The sequence below is a fragment of the Mauremys mutica genome, chromosome 1 (genome assembly GCF_020497125.1).
Source record: "Mauremys mutica isolate MM-2020 ecotype Southern chromosome 1, ASM2049712v1, whole genome shotgun sequence".
Taxonomy (NCBI): Eukaryota; Metazoa; Chordata; order Testudines; family Geoemydidae; genus Mauremys; species Mauremys mutica.
This window is the reverse complement of record NC_059072.1, coordinates 194,557,634-194,575,612: the sequence shown is the minus strand read 5'-3', so window position 1 is coordinate 194,575,612 and position 17,979 is coordinate 194,557,634.

The following is a 17,979-nucleotide window of genomic DNA, read 5'->3' as shown; positions in this document are numbered from 1 at the left end:
AACTCAATCCATAACAAGTTTTCACACAGCTCATAACGGTATTAACAACTCAGTTTTACAAATAGAGAAATTGAGGCACAGGAAGGATAAAGGACTTGCCCAAAGCCCCAGTGTAGCAGAGCACCCTTAAGCATGTGCTTAACTTTAAGTATAAATAGTCCCATTTAAGTCAGTGGGATTGCTCACATGCTTAAGTGCTTTGCTGTATCAGGCAGGGCTTTGGAGCTGTGCTCCGGCTCCGCTCCAGCTCCAGGCAAAAACCTGCACTGCTCTGGAGCTGCTCCGCGCTCCAGGCTCCGCTCCAAAGCCCTGGTATCAGGGCCCAAGTAAACATAGTAAGAGCATGTCTACACTGTAAATGTATGTTGACCTATGTTAGGTCAACTTACAGCCACTGCAGTAATTACTGCGGTTGTTCATGTCCACACTGCCCTTCATCTGTTGGTGTTGCCAGGACAACACCAGGGGTGGGCCACCCAGGCAACTGCTCAGCGGCGCCATGATCAAGGGGCTGCTGTGTGGAAGCACAGAGGTGCGCACTGCTGGTGTAGAGTCAGACACTGCTCCTGGCTGGCGGGTCCCTGCTTCCTCCTGGCAGAGGAACATGATGGGGGGAGAGAGTGGTGATGAATAGATGCTGCCCCCCCACAACATTCCTCCATGTCCCCCTAAGAGGCTGTAAGGAGGAGAGCGAGGAATGCCATGGCTTCCTGCGTCCAGGTCACTTTCCCCACCTGGGCTGTGCAGTGCGGTGCTGCATCAGGAGCTGCTGCTCTCCTGCCTGCCCCTTATGCAGGCCAGGTGAGGAAAGTGGACCTGGATGCAGGGAACCCTAACATCGTTCTCCCCACCCCAGTCCCCTAGAGGGATGGGGTGGAGCAGTGTTCGGGGTGGGTAGGGGGAGCAAACAGCAATGCCAGCTGCTCTGTGCATTCAGGTCAGTTTCCCCATGTGGGTGCAGCAGGGTGGGTGCAGGGTTTAGGGGCACAGGAGTGGGGTGCTGGGGTTGGGGATAAAGGGGGCACAGTGCAAGGCTTAGAGGTGCTGGAGGAACATGGGGTTGGGCTGCAGGAGGGAGGGATAGGGGTTGGGGAAAAGGGGGCAAAGTGCAGGGGTTAGGGACGAACAGAGGGTGGGGAGCACTTTGGGGTCAGGTCAATAGGGGTGCGGCGCCACATCCATGGGGGCCAGAAATACCAAAAATACAAGTTTGCCCAGGGCACTCTTTGCCCTAAGGTTGGCCCTGCACATCCTCACCAGAAGTGCTTCCACCAACTTAAGAGGGGCAGTGTATGTGGGTGCCTTCAGGCACAGCTCCCCACCGGTAGCCTGTCTGGACCCTCCCTCAGCTTCTTGCTCCACGCCGGGAATAGTGCAGCCGCATTGGGTTTCTCAGCTGCCCCCTTCCTGCTGGGAATATGGGGCAGCTGACTGGACTCTGAGCATGGAGCTTCCCGCAACCCCAGCTCCAGGCAGGGAGATTCACATCTGTTGTCTGGTTGACTGTCCTGTTGTCAGAGGGGAAGGAGGAGGTGAGAAGCCCAGTGCAGAGAGCATGCAGTGGAGAGCCTGGGGGGACAGCCGGGCTCCTGGTGAGGAAATACGCACCCAGAGTCTGATTGGCTGCGGTGCTCCTTGTGGGAAGCTAAGACCCAGGATCGGGGAGGGGGCAGCAGTCCAGGCTTCTCAGCTCCCTGAGCAGGGAGCAGGGAGCCAGGTGGGTTCAGCCCAACTGGGAGCAGGAAACCAGGGGCAGCCAGGCTAGCTGCAGGCTTTCTTGTCAATTTCACAGCTCCAGCATGGACAGGGCTGGATGAATCTTTTGTGGGCCTGGTGCCAAACATATTTGCGGGCCGTCATGGGGGCAATGGAGCATGGTGTGGGGGACTCGGTCCCTGGAGCGAGAGGCTGGCCAGGGGCATGGCATGGCAGGGGCAGCCTCACTCTGCCCAGCCCAGCGTGAGGGCACTATTTACAAACCGACAGTTGCCAGACGCAAAATGACCCGCCTGGCCCTGTGCTGCCAGCAGGCCCCTTCCCCTCGGGGGTGTGCCCATGACATGCCACATGGCCCTCCCCGCCCAACACTGGAACACCCCCACAATTCCCTAAGGCTAGAGCCCCCCCGGACCTGCTATGCCCAGTGCCCTGCCACAAATGCACAGCGCCTGGCTCAACACCACCCCTGCTCTGTGCCCCCCTGCCCACAGCCCTACCACAACTGCCCAGCACCCCACACTTAACCCCCACTCCCTAGTGCCCCAACATACAGAGATCTTCCTTGCCCCCTGTAACAGGGCAGTACTCACCCCTGCGGCGCCTCCTACTGGTTACTCCGGGAATTAGCTCTTCTTCCAGTCCGGAGCACCCTCTGCAGGCTGGTGATCCACCTGTTTTGCTCTAGGCCCCGTGTCCCTCCCTGAACCTGGTGCCCTTTTAACTATAACTGGGTCTCCTCCTCCCAGGGGAACCCCCACCCTACTATCCCCACTTTGCCTCAGTAGTGGCCACTGACAGTCATGGTCTAGCCCCACACCCTGGGGGCAGACTGCAGCATCAGCCCACTCATCACAGGCAAAAGGGGTTTGGACCTGCTGCTTTACCTACTCCTGGGTTGTCCCATGCAACCCCCAGTACCTCTTGCCCTTTTCTAGGCCACAGCCTGGGGCTTTCCAGGCTGGAGCTTCCCTAACTCCTCAGCCCTTCTTCACCATAGGTACCTTCTCAGCCTCTAAGCAGCCAGGCCCATCTCTTTCTGGAAGCTGAGAGAGACTGACTGCTCCTAGCTTCCCTGCCTTCTTATAAGCCCTGTTCAGTTTGGGGCGTGGCCTCCAGCTGCAGCCACTTCCCCAATCAGCCCAGCCAAAAAGCCCCTTTCCAGGGCTGTTTTAAAGCCCAAAAGGGCAGGAGCGGGTAACCACCCCACATCCGCTTGCCCTGCTTACCCCGTACCCGGGTCCAGCCCTCCATGGCATCGTCTTCGGGCTGGTCGACAGGGGTTGGGTTGGGGGCAAGGATGCCTGTTCCCTGAAGGGTCCCTGCAGGGGTGCTCCACCTGCCCCTGGAGGAGGGAGGGCATGGCCTGAAGTGCTTGCGCACTCAGGTCCATGTCTTCCGCCTCCAGGCACTGCAGAGGCTCCTTTATGGTGCGGGTAGTCCGGCATGGAGAGCCCTGGCGCACGCCTTCCTGCGCCGCTTCCGAGGGCTCCGATACGACCGGCAGCTCCTTTATCTCGACCCGAGGGGCCTTCCGCGAGACCTCTCCGGGCTGCCGGTCTTCTACCAGGACCTCCTCCGGACCTGGAAGCTGTTCTCTGCGACCAGGTCCGTGGCGGCCACCGAGGGGGCAGATCTCCTTGCGGAGCCCCTGCTACACAACCCCCAGCTCCGTGTGCAGGTGGCGGAGTCCCCCGCGGTGCGCCAGAGGTTGGTCCTGGCGGGAGCTACCAGGGTCGGAGACCTCCTGGACTACGACCGGGGAGACTGGCTGGATCCCCTGACGCTCGCTCGGCGGATGGGGCTCTCCAGACCGTGTACTCCCCGGCGCGTACTTCAGGAGGTGAGGGCCGCTTTGCCGCCCGCTGCTCGGGCCTACCTCGACCGGGTCCTGCGTGAGGGCACGCCCCGCCCGCCCCCCTCCCTGAGCCCTCCGGACCTTTTCATCGGTCCCCTGCCCCGTAGACCCGACCGGCCCCCCCGCCCCTTCTCCGCAAGCCGGCTGCACGATCTGCAGCCGGTCCGTTTTCAAACTGCGCCAAGGAAACAACTCTACGCGCTCGTGCTCCACACCGTTCACTTCCTCACCCTCGTGTCCCGCCCCGACACCAAGTGGCGGGACCTCTTGCTCACCTGGAGGGTGAGGAGCCCCGGTGGGCCAGCCTGTACTCCACCCTGGTCCCAAGGCCCGCCATGGAGGGCTGGACCCGGGTACAGGGTAAGCGGGGCAAGCGGAAGGCTCGGACTCCGCTCATGCCATCTGACGCGGAATCCCCCCGCAAGACCAGAAAGGGGGCCGCCGACACCGAGCCTTCCGCCGTGCCCCAGGGGTTGACCCATCTGCCGATGACGGCTAGGGCAGACGTGGCAGCACCGGGGGGTACCACCATCCCCCCTCCGCAGTCCCCCCCTGCGGAGGCCTCCGCTGCGGCCCCTCCTGTTCCCTTACCGCCTGTACCCCCTGCACTACCCGAGGTGAGCGTCGCCTCGGGCGCGAGTGGGGAGGACCCCGGGGTGGTGGGAGGTGAGCTCCCCTCCATCTTTGCGGAGATCGAGGCCCTGGGTCTGACCCCGGTCACCCCGGGGGAGGACGACCCTCTGCTACTGGGCCTCGACCTAGCTGACCTCACCCCAGCTTCCCCTTCCCCATGCTCCACCGTCCCTCCTGTTGCATCCGCTCCCGCCTCCGAGGGTCCCCTGGGCCCCTCGACTTGCCCGGCTACGGACGGCACCCTCCTGCTGGCCGCCGAGCCTGTTGAGGCGACGGCCGGTGCCTCGTGGCCGGGAGAAGGGCTACCAGGGGTGTCCCTCGGTGGTGCGGGGCAACCGAGCTCCTTCCCGGGCGGGGACCCCCCTGAGGGTTCTGCATCTCTCTGCGCCGAGGCTGCTCTACCTGCCGTTGAGCCCGAGCCTGGTGTCGCTGGGGACCCCCTCCCTACCCCTCAAACCCCCGTGCCTGGCCGCGAGGAGCCGCTTACTGATGGTTCAGTTCCTGCGGCCCAGGGTCCCGACTCTGTCCCTCCCCTGACCCCTGCTCCTGACCCCGTCCCTGCCCCCTCCACCTCCCGTGATGTTATTGCCGCCCCTGGAGCTGTCTCCTTCCCTTTCCCGGAGGATGACTCCCAGGGAGCGGCCTTTGAGTTCCACAGTCCCGACCCACTAGGGGCTGCACTCTTCCCTCCGCCGCCCCCCACTGAGCCGGGGTCCGCCCCTTGATTGCCCGTCCCAATAGGCCACGGGGCTGCGCCAGAGGCCCCATCCCCCCATACGCTGAGGGAGGAGTTGCAGGAGTTCCTGGAGGACGTCCGGGGCTCCCGCAACAAGATCCCGCTTGCTCTCCAGCGCTGGGGGGACTTCCACAAAATCCTCCTAGCCACGAGGGCCCTCATGGGGGAGGGAAAGAGGACCGGGAAGCAGGGTGCTGCGGCTTACCATCGGGTGCGCAAATTCCGTGACTCCTTGCTCACCTTCGGGGTGGGCCACGGTTTGCTGCGCGGCCCAACGGGGGCCGTGAGCGCCCCTGCCGACGAGGATCCCCCCCAGCCCTCCTCATGGCACTCGTCCCCGTTGCCACACTGAACACCCGGGGCTGTAGGGTGGGCTTCCGCAGGAGCCAGGTGCTCTCCTTCCTTCGGGAGGGGGGGTACTCTGTGGTTTTCCTGCAGGAGACCCACACGGATCCGGCCGCCGAAGCTAGCTGGCGGCTGGAGTGGGGGGACGGGGTCTACTTCAGCCATCTCACAACCCGTCGGGCTGGAGTGGCCACCCTGTTCTCCCCCGACCTACGGCCCGAGGTGCTGGGGGTCGCCGAGGCTGTGCCGGGCCGCCTGCTGCACCTCCGGATCCGCATGGAGGGGCTCGTGGTCAACCTCGTCAACGTCTATGCCCCGACATCGGCCCCGGAGCGGCTGCAGTTCTACCAGCAGGCGTCCGCCTTCCTCGGCTCCTTGGATCCTCGCGAGTGCCTGGTCCTGGGCAGGAACTTCAACACCGTCCTAGAGGAGCGGGACCGCTCGGGGACCGAGCAGAGCCCGGCCGCCGCGGACGTCCTCCGGGAGATTGTCACCCATCACTCCCTGGTGGACGTCTGGCGCGACCACCACCCGGACGATGCCTCCACGTTCACCTATGTCCGGGTGGAAGCCCATCGGTCGTGCCGCTCCCGGTTGGACCGCATCTATTTATCACGGTTCCATCTCTCACGGGCCCAGTCCTCCAGCGTCCGGCCGGCCCCATTTTTGGACCACCACCTCGTCACCGTGACGGCCTCTCTCTGTGCGGAGAGGCCGGGGCCGGCCTATTGGCACTTTAACAACAGCTTGCTGGAGGATGGGGGCTTCGTGGCTTCCTTCCGGAGTTCTGGCAGGCCTGGCGAGGGCAGCGGCGTGCCTTTCCCTCGGCGCGGCGGTGGTGGGATGTGGGGAAGGTGCGCGCCAGGCTCTTCTGCCGTGACTACACCCGGGGCGCCAGCCGACGGAGGGATGCGGCGATAGGGCAGTTGGAGCGGGAGGTCTTAGAGCTGGAGAGGCGTCTGGCCGCCAACCCCGAGGATCCATCCCTTTGCGGGGCGTGCCGGGAGAAGCGGGAGGAGCTCCGGGTCCTCGAAGACTATCGGGCCCGGGGCGCCTTTGTTCAATCCCGCATCCGCCTCCTTCGGGAGATGGATCGCGGCTCCCGCTTCTTCTACGCCCTGGAGAAAAGGAGGGGGGCCAAGAAGCACGTCACCTGCCTTCTGGCGGAGGACGGCTCTCCCCTCACGGATCCGGCGGAGATGTGCGAGAGGGCCCGGACCTTCTACGCGCGCCTTTTCTCCCCGGATCCGACCGATCCTGCCGCTTGCAGAGTGCTCTGGGACGGGCTCCCGACGGTCAGCGCGGGCGACCGGGACCGGCTAGAGAAGCCTCTCTCTCTGGCCGAGTTCTCGGACGCCCTCCGCCGCATGCCCACCAACAAGTCTCCGGGCATGGACGGGCTGACCGTGGAGTTCTACCGCGTGTTCTGGGACGTCTTCGGCCCGGACCTGGTCGGCGTCTGGGCCAAGTCCTTGCGGAGCGGGGTCCTCCCTCTCTCGTGCAGGCGAGCCGTGCTCGCCTTACTGCCGAAGAAGGGGGACCTCCGCGACTTATGGAATTGGCGTCCCGTCTCGCTCCTCAGCACGGACTACAAGATCGTAGCCAAGGCCATCTCGCTGCGGCTGGGGGCCGTGCTGGAGGACGTGATCCACCCAGACCAGACCTACACCGTCCCGGGCCGTAGCATCTTCGACAACCTGTATCTGGTCCGGGATCTCTTGGAGCTTGGGTGCAGGGATGGTCTGTCGTTCGCCCTCCTGTCCCTGGATCAGGAGAAGGCGTTCGACAGGGTGGACCACGGGTATCTCCTGGGCACTCTGCAGGCGTTAGGCTTCGGGTCCCAGATTGTGGGTTTTCTCCAGGTGCTGTACGCTTCCACAGAGTGTCTGGTCAGGCTCAACTGGACCCTGACCGAGCCGGTCAGCTTCGGGCGGGGAGTGCGGCAGGGGTGCCCCCTCTTGGGCCAGCTGTACGCCCTGGCGATCGAGCCCTTCCTCTGTCTCCTCCGCAGGAGGTTGACGGGGTTGGTGCTTCGGGAGCCGGAGCTGCGGCTGGTCCTGTCGGCGTACGCCGACGATGTGCTCCTCGTGGTCCAGGACCCGGGTGACTTGGCGCGGGTGGAGGCCTGCCAGGCCGTGTACTCGGCGGCCTCCTCCGCCCGGGTCAACTGGGTCAAGAGCTCTGGCCTGGTGGTCGGGGACGGGTGGCAGGCAAGCTCCCTCCCACCCGCGCTTCAGGCCATCCGGTGGAGCGCGGGTCCGCTGCTCTATCTCGGCGTTTACCTTTCTGCCACGCATCCCTCTCCACCGGAGAACTGGCAAGGTTTGCAGGGCAGGGTGGCGGAGCGGCTCCGGACATGGACAGGACTCCTCCGGTGCCTTTCCCTCCGAGGGAGGGCACTGGTGCTCAATCAACTGGTCCTGTCCATGCTCTGGTACTGGCTCAACACCCTGGTCCCGGCCCCGGGGTTCCTGACCGACCTCCGGAAGGTGGTTCTGGAGTTCTTTTGGCCAGGACTGCACTGGGTCCCTGCAGGGGTGCTCCACCTGCCCCTGGAGGAGGGAGGGCAGGGCCTGAAGTGCCTGCGCACTCAGGTCCACGTCTTCCGCCTCCAGGCACTGCAGAGGCTCCTTTATGGTGCGGGTAGTCCGGCATGGAGAGCCCTGGCGCACGCCTTCCTGCGCCGCTTCCGAGGGCTCCGATACGACCGGCTGCATGATCTGCAGCCGGTCCGTTTTCAAACCGCACCAAGGAAACACCTCTACGCGCTCGTGCTCCACACCCTTCACTTCCTCACCCTCGTGTCCCGCCCCGACACCAAGTGGCGGGACCTTCTGCCACCTGTGGAGGGTGTGGAGCCCCGGTGGGCCAGCCTGTACTCCACCCTTGTCCCGAGGCCCGCCGGAGAAAACAGTTGGCGGCTCCTCCATGGGGCCGTGAGCACGGGCGTGTACTTGGCGCGGTTCACCCCTGTCCCGGATGCCTGCCCCTTCTGCGGCATGAGGGAGACCCTGGCGCACGTTTACGTAGCGTGCGCCAGGCTGCAGCCCCTGTACCGGCTCCTCACTAATCTCCTATTGCGTTTCTGGCTGCACTTTTCCCCCCACCTCCTTCTCCATGCACTCCGTATCCGTGGCCCCATGAAGTCGCGGGACCTCCTGGTCAACCTCCTCCTCGCCCTGGGAAAAATGTCCATCTACGTGACCAGGGAGAGGCGGTTGGCCAATGGAGACTCCTGCGACTGTGGGGCTTGTTTCCGATCCTTAGTCCGTTCACGTCTCCGGGCGGAGTTCCTCTGGGCGGCGTCCGCTGGCTCCCTTGACGCCTTCGAGGAGCAGTGGGCGCTGTCCGGGGTTCTCTGCTCGGTGTCCCCGTCAGGCTCCCTTCTTATGACCCTTTGACCGCACTCCTGTCCCTGTTCTTTTATTAGTTGTCCCCCGCAATTAGTGGGTTTCTGAGGCTCTGTGGCACCTCCCCTTAGGCTGGGGGGGGTGGTTCCGTTAGCATGGGGCGGGCTTCACCCGCCCCATTTCCTGGAAACCCAATAGATACAGGACCTGCTCTGTCTGCTTGGGCTGCCCTGCTGGCTGGAGCATTCCCCCTTCTCTGGCTGCCTTGCTGGCTGGAGCTCCTTCTCCCTTCCTGGGCTGCTGCTGCTGCTGCTGAGCAAGTGAGTGAGGGGTTGGGGGGGCCTTGCTGGCCAGCCCCCACTCCCCCATCTCTGGAGGGAGAAGCCAGGACCCCACCACCACCACTACTGCTGCTAACACCTGTGGGGGGTCCTTCCTGCCTGGCCACCAGGGCTGCGGGAGAAGGAGTTGCTGCTGCTACTGCTGCTGGAGCTGTGTTTGTCCTGGGGAGCTGCTGGAGCCTGGAGAAGGAAAAGGACTGAGAAGACCACCGGCTGCTGGGGAGCGCACAGGACTCTGAAGACCACTGTGGAGGGGGCCTTAAAGACTGAGTAACTCTATAACTATGCTTTAGTGGTGGGGGTTTAGACTGTGTTTGTGGGGACACAGGGGGTGTGGCGTGGAGCCTGCCCCCTGGTCCATCTGTGTTCCCCCCCCAACCCCCACCACCACCGCTGCCCCCTCCACCACCCCCGCAGGCTGCTTACCATCTGCCTCGGTTCCTGCCTCTGGGACTCAGCTGCTCGCCTGGCCTGCCACGCCCTATTGCCACCGTTTGGGCCTCCAGCAGCAGCCAGCCAGCCATTGACTGTGCACAAGTGCTTGTGGGTGCACGCACCCCCCCCCTTCCCCTGGATTGACCCCTTCCCCTCTGCAACAGGCCCCCTAGCTTTGCCCCTAGTAGCCTTCCCCCCCCACCCCTCCGCCCAGCTTCAGTTTGTCTGCCCGCCCCGCCTATCTCCCTTTGCAGCTTTGTTTGTCCTGCCCCAGCCCTGACGCCAGCCCCTTGGTCCCTCTGCCCCACTCCCAGCCTGGTTGCTCCCCTCCCTCCGTGGCCCCTCGCCCTGATTAGCCCCTCCCTTCGTGCACCCATAGTCCCATCAGTGCGCTTGTGCCTCTCCCCTGTTTAAGTTGCCACTCTTGCACTGCACCCCCCATTGCTCTTGTTTCCCCCCCCTCCCCTAGTGCAGCTAGAGGAGCCGGATTTCAATCCTCTGTCGGTACCTGACACCCCCCCCCCCAAGTCCTTGGTAGTCCCCGTATCTGCCCCCCCCCTGCGTTTTGGCACCCTCCTCCCTGCCCACAGCCTAGCAGGGAGGAGCGGGTGACCTGTTCTTCCCCCCTGCCCCCTTTCTCCGGTGTTTGCCCTCCCTCCCGACTCAGCATGGCGGGAGACGCGGCGGGTGGGACCCCTGGGACAGCGCCTGTCCCCCCTCCCCCGCCTGCTCCCCCCAAAACCCTCCCAGTCTCGACCTCACCCGCCGCTGCCGGACCACCTGCCACCGCTCCCGCTGAGGCGCCGGCAGCGGCGACCGACGGGGTGTCCTCTGCTGCTGCCACGTCCCTCGCCCCTTCCGCCTCTGGGGGAGCCCCCCCAGCTGGCGGAAAGGGCCAGGGCAAGAAGAAGGGAAAAGGCCCCGCTAGGAAGATAAAGCCCTCCATGGCGGAGCCTGCCACCGCTGCCGCGGCCCCGCCACAGGCCGCGGCGTCCCTCCCCGCTGTCCCCTCCACCAGCTCTGCGGGTGCCCCTCCCTCGGCCCCCAGAGCGTACGCCCAGGTGGCGGCGGCCCCCCCGCCCGCCGCTACGTAATCTCCCCCGACCGCCGCCTCCGCTACCGTCTACAGCGGCCAGGGCCCCTTCCCCACCTTGACCCGGAAGCACGGCGTCCGTTGCCTCCTGGTGCCCGCCTCGCCCCACGTGGAGACCTACGTGCGGGCGCTGGCGAGGGTGGTGGGGCCCACGGCCATCGTGGCGGCCTCCAAAATGTACGGCAAGGTGGTTTTCTTCCTTGCCTCGGAGGCCGCTGCCCAGGAGGCGGTGGAGAAAGGCCTGGCGGTGTGGGGCATGTTTGTCCCCCTCGAGCCGCTGGAGGACCTGGGTGTCCGAGTGGTCCTGACCTCCGTCCCTCCCTTCCTGCCCAATGTCGCCCTGTTACCCGCCCTCTCTACTCTGGGGAAGCCCATCTCCGTGGTGAGCCCTCTTCCCTTGGGCTGCAAGGACCCCGCCCTCCGTCACGTCCTCTCGTTCCGCCGGCAGGTGCAGCTTCAACTGCCGCCGGCGGCGCGTGGCGGAGAGGCGCTCGAGGGCTCTTTCCTGGTCCCCTATCAGGGGGCCCATTACCGGGTGCACTATTCGACGGGGGAGGCCCGGTGTTACCTCTGCCAGGCGACGGGGCACGTTCGGAGGGACTGCCCTTTGGCCCGGCACGGGGGAGCGCCCGGGACCCCCGAGCCCCGGCAGGGTGCCGGCCCCGTCGTCGCCGGCGCCCCTGGCCGCCCGGTGCCCAGAGTCGCCCCTCCTCCTCCTCAGCCCATCGTTGCTCCCGCTCAGGCCTCAGGGGTCCGTCCTCCAGTGCGCCCAGATGAGCGGGAGAGCCCTGCCTCTGCTGCTTGCACTCTGGCGGGGCCTGTGGAGGAGGGTGCGGCAGGGGTACTGCCGGGCGTGGGAGAGGGCTCTCCCCAGGGGGACTCTTCCCTCTCTCCTACTGTCCCCCCAGTGCCTCTCCAAGCCCCCGAACAGGCATCCTTGCCCCCCAACCCAACCCCTGTCGACCAGCCCGAAGACGATGCCATGGAGGGCTGGACCCGGGTACAGGGTAAGCGGGGCAAGCGGAAGGCTCGGACTCCGCTCATGCCATCTGACGCGGAAAACCCCCGCAAGACCAGAAAGGGGGCCGCTGACACCGAGCCTTCCGCCGTGCCCCAGGGGTTGACCCATCTGCCGATGATGGCTAGGGCAGACGTGGCAGCACCGGGGGGTACCACCATCCCCCCTCCGCAGTCCCCCCCTGCGGAGGCCTCCGCTGCGGCCCCTCCTGTTCCCTTGCCGCCTGTACCCCCTGCACTACCCGAGGTGAGCGTCGCCTCGGGCGCGAGTGGGGAGGACCCCGGGGTGGTGGGAGGTGAGCTCCCCTCCATCTTTGCGGAGATCGAGGCCCTGGGTCTGACCCCGGTCACCCCGGGGGAGGACGACCCTCTGCCCACGGGCCTCGATCTAGCCGACCTCACCCTGGCTTCCCCTTCCCCGTGTTCCCTCATCCTGACTGCCATGTCCGCTCCTGCCTCCGAGGGTCCCCTGGACCCCTCAACCTGCCCGGCTGCAAACGGCACCCTGCTGCTGGCCGCCGAGCCTGCTGTGGCGACGGCCGGTGCCTCGTGGCCGGGAGAAGGGCTACCAGGGGTGTCCCTCGGTGGCGCGGGGCAATCGGGTTCCTTCCCGGGCAGGGGCCCCCCTGAGGGTTCTGCATCTCCCCGCGCCGAGGCTGCTCTACCTGCCATTGAGCCCGAGCCCGGTGTTGCTGGGGACCCCCTCCCTACCCCTCAAACCCCCGTACCTGGCCGCGAGGAGCCGCTTACTGATGGTTCAGCTCCTGCGGCCCAGGATCCCGACTCTGTCCTTCCCCCGACCCCTGCTCCTGACCCCGTCCCTGCCCCCTCCACCTCCCGTGATGTTATTGCTGCCCCTGGAGCTGTCTCCTTCCCTTTCCCCTTCCCTTTCCCGGAGGATGACTCCCAGGGAGCGGCCTTTGAGTTTCACAGTCCCGACCCACTAGGGGCTGCACTCTTCCCTCTGCCGCCCCCCACTGAGCCGGGGTCCGCCCCTTGATTGCCCGTCCCAATAGGCCACGGGGCTGCGCCAGAGGCCCCATCCCCCCATACGCTGAGGGAGGAGTTGCAGGAGTTCCTGGAGGACGTCCGGGGCTCCCGCAACAAGATCCCGCTTGCTCTCCAGCGCTGGGGGGACTTCCACGAAATCCTCCTGGCCACGAGGGCCCTCATGGGGGAGGGAAAGAGGACCGGGAAGCAGGGTGCTGCGGCTTACCATCGGGTGCGCAAATTCCGTGACTCCTTGCTCACCTTCGGGGTGGGCCACGGTTTGCTGCGCGGCCCAACGGGGGCCGTGAGCGCCCCTGCCGATGAGGATCCCCCCCAGCCCTCCTCATGGCACTCGTCACCTTTGCCACACTGAACACCCGGGGCTGTAGGGTGGGCTTCCGCAGGAGCCAGGTGCTCTCCTTCCTTCGGGAGGGGGGGTACTCTGTGGTTTTCCTGCAGGAGACCCACACGGATCCGGCCGCCGAAGCTAGCTGGCGGCTGGAGTGGGGGGACGGGGTCTACTTCAGCCATCTCACAACCCGTCGGGCTGGAGTGGCCACCCTGTTCTCCCCCGACCTACGGCCCGAGGTGCTGGGGGTCGCCGAGGCTGTGCCGGGCCGCCTGCTGCACCTCCGGATCCGCATGGAGGGGCTCGTGGTCAACCTCGTCAACGTCTATGCCCCGACATCGGCCCCGGAGCGGCTGCAGTTCTACCAGCAGGCGTCCGCCTTCCTCGGCTCCTTGGATCCTCGCGAGTGCCTGGTCCTGGGCGGGAACTTCAACACCGTCCTAGAGGAGCGGGACCGCTCGGGGACCGAGCAGAGCCCGGCCGCCGCGGACGTCCTCCGGGAGATTGTCACCCATCACTCCCTGGTGGACGTCTGGCGCGACCACCACCCGGACGATGCCTCCACGTTCACCTATGTCCGGGTGGAAGCCCATCGGTCGTGCCGCTCCCGGTTGGACCGCATCTATTTATCACGGTTCCATCTCTCACGGGCCCAGTCCTCCAGCGTCCGGCCGGCCCCATTTTCGGACCACCACCTCGTCACCGTGACGGCCTCTCTCTGTGTGGAGAGGCCGGGGCCGGCCTATTGGCACTTTAACAACAGCTTGCTGGAGGATGGGGGCTTCGTGGCGTCCTTCCGGGAGTTCTGGCTGGCCTGGCGAGGGCAGCGGCGTGCCTTTCCCTCGGCGCGGCGGTGGTGGGATGTGGGGAAGGTGCGTGCCCGGCTCTTCTGCCGTGACTACACCCAGGGCGCCAGCCGACGGAGGGATGCGGCGATAGGGCAGTTGGAGCGGGAGGTCTTAGAGCTGGAGAGGCGTCTGGCCGCCAACCCCGAGGATCCATCCCTTTGCGGGGCGTGCCGGGAGAAGCGGGAGGAGCTCCGGGTCCTCGAAGACTATCGGGCCCGGGGCGCCTTTGTTCAATCCCGCATCCGCCTCCTTCGGGAGATGGATCGCGGCTCCCGCTTCTTCTATGCCCTGGAGAAAAGGAGGGGGGCCAAGAAGCACGTCACCTGCCTTCTGGCGGAGGACGGCTCCCCCCTCACGGATCCGGCGGAGATGTGCGAGAGGGCCCGGACCTTCTACGCGCGCCTTTTCTCCCCGGATCCAACCGATCCTGCCGCTTGCAGAGTGCTCTGGGACGGGCTCCCGACGGTCAGCGCGGGCGACAGGGACCGGCTAGAGCTGCCTCTCTCTCTGGCCGAGTTCTCGGACGCCCTCCGCCGCATGCCCACCAACAAGTCTCCGGGCATGGACGGGCTGACCGTGGAGTTCTACCGCGTGTTCTGGGACGTCCTCGGCCCGGACCTGGTCAGCGTCTGGGCCGAGTCCTTGCGGAGCGGGATCCTCCCTCTCTCGTGCAGGCGAGCCGTGCTCGCCTTACTGCCGAAGAAGGGGGACCTCCGCGACTTATGGAATTGGCGTCCCGTCTCGCTCCTCAGCACGGACTACAAGATCGTAGCCAAGGCCATCTCGCTGCGGCTGGGGGCCGTGCTGGAGGACGTGATCCACCCAGACCAGACCTACACCGTCCCGGGCCGTAGCATCTTCGACAACCTGTATCTGGTCCGGGATCTCTTGGAGCTTGGGTGCAGGGATGGTCTGTCGTTCGCCCTCCTGTCCCTGGATCAGGAGAAGGCGTTCGACAGGGTGGACCACGGGTATCTCCTGGGCACTCTGCAGGCGTTAGGCTTCGGGTCCCAGATTGTGGGTTTTCTCCAGGTGCTGTACGCTTCTGCGGAGTGTCTGGTCAGGCTCAACTGGACCCTGACCGAGCCGGTCAGCTTCGGGCGGGGAGTGCGGCAGGGGTGCCCCCTCTTGGGCCAGCTGTACGCCCTGGCGATTGAGCCCTTCCTCTGTCTCCTCCGCAGGAGGTTGACGGGGTTGGTGCTTCGGGAGCCGGAGCTGCGGCTGGTCCTGTCGGCGTACGCCGACGATGTGCTCCTCGTGGTCCAGGACCCGGGTGACTTGGCGCGGGTGGAGGCCTGCCAGGCCGTGTACTCGGCGGCCTCCTCCGCCCGGGTCAACTGGGTCAAGAGCTCTGGCCTGGTGGTCGGGGACGGGTGGCAGGCAAGCTCCCTCCCACCCGCGCTTCAGGCCATCCGGTGGAGCGCGGGTCCGCTGCTCTATCTCGGCGTTTACCTTTCTGCCACGCATCCCTCTCCACCGGAGAACTGGCAAGGTTTGCAGGGCAGGGTGGCGGAGCGGCTCCGGACATGGACAGGACTCCTCCGGTGCCTTTCCCTCCGAGGGAGGGCACTGGTGCTCAATCAACTGGTCCTGTCCATGCTCTGGTACTGGCTCAACACCCTGGTCCCGGCCCCGGGGTTCCTGACCGACCTCCGGAAGGTGGTTCTGGAGTTCTTTTGGCCAGGACTGCACTGGGTCCCTGCAGGGGTGCTCCACCTGCCCCTGGAGGAGGGAGGGCAGGGCCTGAAGTGCCTGCGCACTCAGGTCCACGTCTTCCGCCTCCAGGCACTGCAGAGGCTCCTTTATGGTGCGGGTAGTCCGGCATGGAAAGCCCTGGCGCACGCCTTCCTGCGCCGCTTCTGAGGGCTCCGATACGACCGGCAGCTCCTTTATCTCGACCCGAGGGGCCTTCCGCGAGACCTCTCCGGGCTGCCGGTCTTCTACCAGGACCTCCTCCGGACCTGGAAGCTGTTCTCTGCGACCAGGTCCTTGGCGGCCACCGAGGGGGCAGATCTCCTCGCGGAGCCCCTGCTACACAACCCCCAGCTCCGTGTGCAGGTGGCGGAGTCCCCCGCGGTGCGCCAGAGGTTGGACCTGGCGGAAGCTACCAGGGTCGGAGACCTCCTGGACTACGACCGGGGAGACTGGCTGGATCCCCTGACGCTCGCTCGGCGTATGGGGCTCTCCAGACCGTGTACTCCCCGGCTCGTACTACAGGAGGTGAAGGCCGCTTTGCCGCCCGCTGCTCGGGCCTACCTCGACCGGGTCCTGCGTGAGGGCACGCCCCGCCCACCCCCCACCCCGAGCCCTCCAGAGCTTTTCATCGGGCGTCTGCCCCGTAGACCCGACCGGCCCCCCCACCCCTTCTCCGCAAGCCGGCTGCACGATCTGCAGCCGGTCCGTTTTCAAACCGCGCCAAGGAAACTACTCTACGCGCTCGTGCTCCACACCGTTCACTTCCTCACCCTCGTGTCCCGCCCCGACACCAAGTGGCGGGACCTCTTGCCACCTGTGGAGGGTGAGGAGCCCCGGTGGGACAGCCTGTACTCCACCCTGGTCCCAAGGCCCGCCGGGGATATCAGCTGGCGGCTCCTTCACGGGGCCGTGAGCACGGGCGTGTACTTGGCGCGGTTCACCCCTGTCCCGGACACCTGCCCCTTCTGCGGCGTGAGGGAGACCCTGGCGCATGTTTACCTAGAGTGTGCCAGGTTGCAGCCCCTATACCGGCTCCTCACCGACATTCTGTTACGTTTCTGGCTGCACTTTTCCCCTCACCTCCTTATCCATGCACTCCCTATCCGTGGCCCCACAAAGTCGCGGGACCTCCTGGTCAACCTCCTCCTCGCCCTGGCTAAAAAGACCATCCACGCGACCAGGGAGAGGAGGTTGGCCGACGGAGACTCCTGCGACTGTGGGGCTTGTTTCCGGTCCCTCGTCCGCTCACGTCTCCGGGCGGAGTTCCTCTGGGCGGCGTCCGCTGGCTCCCTTGACGCCTTCGAGGAGCAGTGGGCGCTGTCCGGGGTTCTCTGCTCGGTGTCCCCATTAGGCTCCCTCCTTATGACCCTTTGACCTCACTCCTGTCCCTGTTCTTTTATTAGTTGTCCCCCGCACTTAGTGGGTTTCCGAGGCCCTGTGGATCCTCCCCTTAGGCTGGGGGGGGGATCCGTTAGCATGGGGTGGGCTTCCGCCCGCCCCCTCTCCCGGATAACCCAATAGATACACCCCCTCACAGCCCAGCACCCCTTCCCACCCTAGGCCCTTCAGAGACCCACTCCCCCATGCCCTGCCTCCTGGCCACACTCACTGGGAGGTGACTGTGTCTGCTGGGCTGAGCCACCAGAGCAGCCAGGGCTGGCCCCAGGGTGGGGAATTGCTTCGGCCCCTCGGAAATGGCACAACAAGCCAGGCCAGGGTCTGCCCCAGCCAGGCTCCCTCAGGACCCACTTGCCTGGAGGGGCCCAGCCAAGCCCCCTTCACACAGTCTGAGATTGGCCAGACTTCTGCACCAGTCCCAGGGGACTCAGCTCCAGGAATACAGGTGGGGCCCCACAGGTGGTGGGAAGCAAAGACTGCCTGGAGCCGGAGGTGCACTGGGGTCCAGCCAGGAGGCAGAGAGAAGAAGGCAGGTGAGGCCAGAGGACAGACAGGCCAAGAGGAGCAAGTTGTGGGTGGGGGGAAATGGGGAGCCAGCAGCCTGGTGGGGTCTCAGGGCACAGTGCAAGCAGAGCAGGCCGGGGCCCATTTTGAGCATGGGCCCAGCTCCATGTAAACCTGGTACTGAGCATGGAGCCCTGAAATTGACAAGACAGCCAACAGCAGATACAAGTAAGGCAGTGTCTACACAAACACTGGCTCACTCTAACTACACCAACATAAGCGCTATGGCTCTAGTGGAAGTGGAATTATGTCAGTGTAATAGGGCACTTACATTGACCGGACAAGGCTGTAGTGTGGACACTGACGTAATTAGGTTGAAGTAAGCTGTTAATCTAATGCTGTAGTGTAGCCCAGGCCTTAATCAGTGATAGAGCCAAGTATACACCTTAGAAGTCCTGGTTCCCAATCCTATATGTTAACATCCTGGTTCATATTTCTTCTGAAGATGGAAACTCTTTAACTGAATGCAGATTCATTGCAACTCTGTCAGTGTTTTCTAAATTCATTTTTAAATTGTGAATTTAGGTATAACAATTTTTCCATTTCTTAAATGTTTTAACTTCCAGAGGAGTTAATGATGACAAAACAATTGTCAAAACAATGATGTCAGA